Genomic DNA, 6000 nt, shown 5'->3' with positions numbered 1-6000 from the left:
AGGCTGGAGCAGAGAGATTTGATAGTAATCTTTATGTTAATAGATTTTTTTTTTGGACTGGATTTTGACATCATCCTTGTAGGGAGGTTCTGGTGAAGAAATTTCTTCTACTCATCCTAATCAGCACTTGCTCTATAACTTCTAGTTATATCAAGTTGTCTGAGGGCACTAAGAGGGTGCAGAGTCACACAGCTAGCATGTATCAGAGGCAGATAGTGAATCTAGGTCATTCTGACTCCAAGGTAAGCTCTTCATTCACTTGTGCTATGGCTTCCTCTCAATAAGTAGGAATTGATATAGTATAAATTGAATACAAAGATATGACTTTAATACTTCAAAATTTCTGTGATTTTATCCAAAATATACTTCCTCCAGAGATGGACATCACAACTCCTCTGGACTTAATAGACGATTTTCATGAGATGCTATGGTCCCATGACAATTATCACCGGTATCTGACTTGGAGCAACAGGCTTCCCCAAATTTCACTCCTGGTCCTTGCGAAGCACTTTGCTGACTTACGATCAAAGTTCTTTTTAGTTTGGTAGGAAGGTTTTTCTGGCCAGAGCTGGAACTAGGGCAGGGAAACCACTAGTCCCAGTATTGTCTCAAAGGAGAGAAATGTCCCCCAAGACAGGAAATTTATAGGGTTTTTGACAGTGTGTATCCTCTTCTAAGGAAAAAGAGAAGTACTTGGGTGGGGAGGGAAGGAATTGTACTATTTGTCCCTATGAACAGAATGGTGAAAGTAGTGGCTCCTTCTGGGAGAGCAACTTGACTGCATCTTATTCTCCAGAGGCTGCTGGGGAAGTAGGGTGAGACATTGTTGAGAAGGGGAAATTATTTCCAATGTAGCTTGAAGTGCATGATATTTTAGCAAGGCCTTGAAGGATGGATAGGAATTAGAAAAGTAGAATTAAAGGAAAGAAAGTGTCTTGAGGGGATGAAGGCCAAGTGAAATTCAGAAAGATTAAAAAAAAAAAGAACTAGAACAGTGTAGCATAATCCACAGGAAGAGAGTTTCAAGAATGTAGTAGTGGGCAACGGGGTCCAATGTTTCAAAGAAATAAAGAACAAAGACCGAGGAATTGGACTTTACAATTGTTGACCTTCCACAGTACAGCATTAGTAGAGCGATGGGGGTGGAAGCCAAACTGCAAAAGGTTAAGCAGTAAGTGATGGTGAATTAGATTTGAAGTTAGGATATGAATTTGAATCTCCCCTCAGCTACTCATTACTTATATTACCTTGGGCAAATCATTTCATCTCCATGGGCTTCAATCTCCTTATCTGTAAAACGAAGGGATTGGTTTCAATGATTCCTTTGAGATGAATGTATATATGAAACGGACATACAATTCAAGAGAGATCAGCTCTTCTTCTCCACCTCCTTTGGGTCCCAGCTAACATCCCACCTTTTTTAGGAAAGCTTTCCCGATCCTGCTTTGTGCTAGTAACATCCTCTGTCTATTGTCTCCAGTTTAACCTGTCCAGGTCTTATTTGTATGCTGCTGTCTGCATGTTGTCTCCTCCTTGGTTTGGTTTTGGTTGATCTTCTTTGCATCCCCAGGACTTAGCACTGTGCCTGGCACAGTGCTTAATAAGTGCTTATTGACTTGACACTGTACTTTCCCCCATGCCTAATAGTCTCTGTAATAATAATGATTAAAATAGCTAGCATTTGAGGCCTGTAAATTGTTTTATAAGTTGTTATCTCATTTGATCCTCATAACAACCTCAAGAGGTAGGCATTATTACATCTGCTAACTGAGGACAATGGAACTGAGGGATTAAGTGACTTGCCCAGGGTTGAACAGCTAGTGACTGAGGCAGGATTCAAATTCATGTCTTCCTGGTTCCAAGCACAACACTCTAACCAAGGTGTGGCCACCCACATGTAAAAAGCAAAGAATTAGTTTAGATCAGGAATTCTTAACCGTGTCATAGTGAAACCTGAATGTAAATATAAAATAAAATATATAGGATTATAAATGAAACCAATTATATTGAAAAAGTTAGCAAGGTATTTTAAAAGACAAACTCACCTATACCAATTTAAGAATCCCTAACCTAGATAATCCCTAAAATCCCTTTCAGTTTTAATACCTTGGCAAAAAAAAATATTGAGGAGGGGAAGACTTTAAAGCCCTCTTTCAGCTCCCTCCCTTAAAACATGTTTAAAGTATTACAATCTGATAGGATAGGGCAAAGATTTGTTTTCTTTTCTCCTTTTTTAAATCTCTTGTGTCTAGCACACAGTAGGCTTAATAAACAGTCATGGATTGATTGTTTTATCACTCCACTCCTGCCTCATAATAACCAAACTTCTCAGATGTCAGGTGTAAGCAAATAATTGCCCCTAGCACCTGCTTATCCAGAATCATTACTTAAAATATGGTCATATTAACTAATGCAGGCAACCAGAATGGGGGAGGTAGCATTCTCCCTGATGGAGCCTCTCGGTTTGAACCTCTCCCCCATCATGCCAACTCCAAAATTTGTGATGCTAGATCTAGGTGCAAAAAATCCTGAGTACAGCTCTGCTTCCGGCATAGCCTGAAAGAACTGAGAACCCTTGCTAACTGATGATAGTGAAAAACATGTATTTAAGTGTATAATGTATGCTGAGGCAGGAGACACAAATAGAAAACGTGAGACAATAACTAATGGAATTAATAGAGTACAAAGGCACTGAGTATTGGAATAGAAATCAAGAATCTGATTGTCTAAAGCATGGAAATCCTGTAGCACAGTCAAGTCCTTGTCACAGGTTATTATGTATGAGAGGAAATCAGTTCCCAGAGAGAGAATGGTTATAATTCAATACCTATCAGCATATAAACTTCCTGAAGGCTGCTCCTAGGTAGGGAAGAGATATAATTGGGCTGACTAAAATTAATTTTTCAAATTAGCATTTAGTTTTTTCTTCCCCAAATGAAAAAAAAACCAAACAAAAAGCCCCTACAAAAATATGTATGGCTAAATAAAACAAATTCACACATTGGCCATGTCCAAAAATACGCCTCCTTCTACATGTTATTCCATCACCTCGTTTTTGGAAGGTGGACAGTATTCTTCATTATCAGACTTAGAATCATGGCTGATCAGAGCTCCTAAGTCTTTAAAAACTCTTTTGTTTTTGAAATATTGTTGTTATAGTACAAATTCTTCATCTGGTTATGCTTATTTCATTCTACATTAGTTCTTTCAAGTCTTCCCAGGTTTCTCTGAAACCATCTCATCATCTCTTACAGCATAATAGTGTTCTACTGCATTCATATGCAATAATTCGTTTAGCTTTTTCCTAATAGATGGGCATCCCATTAATTACCAGCTCTTTGCCACTACAAAAGGAACTACAATAAATATTTTTGTATGTATAGGACCTTTTCATCTTTCTTTCATCTCTTTGGATTACAAGCCTAATATCAGTCTTGAGGAGTGAAAGGGTATGCACAGGTTAGTAACTTTTGGGGCACAGTTCCAAATTGCTTTCCAGAATGGCTGCACCAATTCACAGCTCTACCATCACTGCAATGATGTGCCTGTTTTCTCACAGCTCCTCCAACATGTCATTTTCCATTTTTGTTACCTTTTCCAATCTGAGAGGTATGAAGTTGACACTTCAGAATTGCTTTGATTTGAAGTACTCTAACTATGACTAATTTGGAGCATTTTTTTCACATGGCTATAGAAAGCCTGGATTTCCTTTGGGAAGATTTTAAAAAGAATAGCTAAATGGACGGGGCAGGTAACAGCGATCAAATGTCCAGGCAACAAGTATACTTTTTTCTGGTAGCCAGGAGCATAAAGGGCAATTGCCCTTCAATACTATTTACAACTTCACAGGAGTAAGTTTTGCTTAAATTTATAAAATTTTAGAGCTACAGAAATCTTTATTCCTTAGAGATCATCTGATCCAACCCTCTTCTTTTATTTTAAATTTTTAAACATTTATAAATATTGTTTTGATAAAGAAGATACTCCCCAAAAAACATTCAAGTTAGTTCTCTTTCAAGGGAAAGAAGTCAGTCCTCCAACTCTGAAAGACTTATGATGAAAAATGCTATGCATCCCCAGAGAAAGAACTGATGGTGTCTGAATCCAGATTGAAGTGTACTTTTTTTTTACTTTATTTTTCTTGAGTCTTTTTTTCTTGTCTATGTTTTCTTTCACAACATGACTATTATGGATATGTTTTGCCTAACTACACATGTATAACCTATATTGAATTGCTTGTCTTCTTAATGGGGGAGGGCGGTGGGAAGGGAGCAAGGAAGAGAATTTGGAACTCAAAGTTTTACAAACAAATGTTAAAAATTGTTTTCACATGTAACTGGGGGAAATTTTTTAAAAAGAAAAATAAGTCAGTCCTCAGAGGATGCAGTCCTTGAAAGAGTTAAGTTTATAAATTGTTGACAGAAAGTAAGTTTGTCTCCTTTAACTTTGACGGTATAATGCGAACAATGACTGTTGTATTTGACTAAAGTGTTGTTGCCTGCCTGTGATGACTGTATGTATTTGTGTATATTGCTCTCTTAGTCATTGTGTATATTACTTTCTTTGGTTTTCCTCAAAGCTTCACTTCATAAAGGTTCCCATGTTTCATATTTGTCATTGCTCAATATTGCAGTGATATTCCATCACACTCACACACAATCATGTGTTCAGTCATTCCTCAATCACTGGGCACACGCTTTGAGGCTTTTTATCACAATGATGCTATGAATATTTTTGCAATTATGAGTCTTGATGTTGATAAGCAAATTTGAGTAGAGATCCAATATAAATGGAGAGAATCTAACAGGCCACTAGGGGGCGCAGTGAATAATTGAGGGCTAGACTTGAGTCAGGAAGACCTGAGTTTGAATTCTACCTCAGATGCTTATTATTAATGTTTTGTGACCCAGGACTAGTTTCCTCATCTCTAAAATAGGGATAATAATAGCATCTGCCTCACAAGATTGTTATAAGTTTCAAATGAAATAACATATGTAATGCACTTAAAAAGCCTTAGTTAATATGCTAGCTATCATTATAATCTCTGGGCCAAGGGGTCTGAACAATTTAAAAACACGGACAATTCCAAATTGCTTTCCCAAAAGTCAACTCCATAACATTAGAGGCAAGGAAACTGAGGCTGAGTGATTGGCCTATGGCCATACAGCCATTCCAAGTAAATCTGACTAAAACTCAGCTCTTGACTTCAACCTAACCCACTACTCCAAATATCAAGATATCCCTTTTCTGTTAATTAGGGCCCTCAGAATTCAAATTAGGCCTCTGGGTTATGAAAGGTTATTACAAATGAACCTACTCTAGGCACTGTAACCTTGCCCGGTTCAGTCCTGCTCTATTCCTAACACCCACACTTCACTTTTAGATCCCTTTATTCAGGACGGCTATCAGAGAATAACAACTTTGATCTCAATTTAATTCAATTCAATTGAACAAGCAGTCTCACATGAGACTAAACTACAGGCAGGCAGGCCGGAACAGAAACTATTGAAAGACTGTGAGAAGGGGTGACTCTAATTTCAAAGAGCTGAGGAGGCAGTGGTTTCAATTATTCTGCATCTCTTCTGAGGGAATAAATATGCTGTATCTCTCCATGCCCCACATATCCTCCCAGCTGCCCTCCTCTGTCTTCTCTCCACCCTTAGAAAAAGCTTATAAGCAGCTGATATTGCTCAATACGTTATCATATCCTAAATATGTCTCTAGGTCTCCCAAGGGAACGAGAAAATGTGATCATTGGGGAAAGGAAGATTTAAATAGACCTGGTAATAGAGGGAGGGGCAGATTAGGGACCGGTGATGATGACGAGGGAACAAACACTATTTAGTACAAGAAGTAGAAAGACAATTCCAATTGATAGTGCTGAAGAAAAATTTTGCTAAGTAAACTCATCTCCACTCTCTCAATTATCCACATTTGCCTTCTGGGCCTCGCCACCCTAACCAGCTCTAATAAAGTAAGGATTTCCTAGAGCACCTTTGG

This window comes from Trichosurus vulpecula, chromosome 1 (assembly GCF_011100635.1).
Source record: "Trichosurus vulpecula isolate mTriVul1 chromosome 1, mTriVul1.pri, whole genome shotgun sequence".
In the NCBI taxonomy this organism is placed as follows: domain Eukaryota; kingdom Metazoa; phylum Chordata; class Mammalia; order Diprotodontia; family Phalangeridae; genus Trichosurus; species Trichosurus vulpecula.
Note: the sequence above shows the minus strand (reverse complement) of the source record.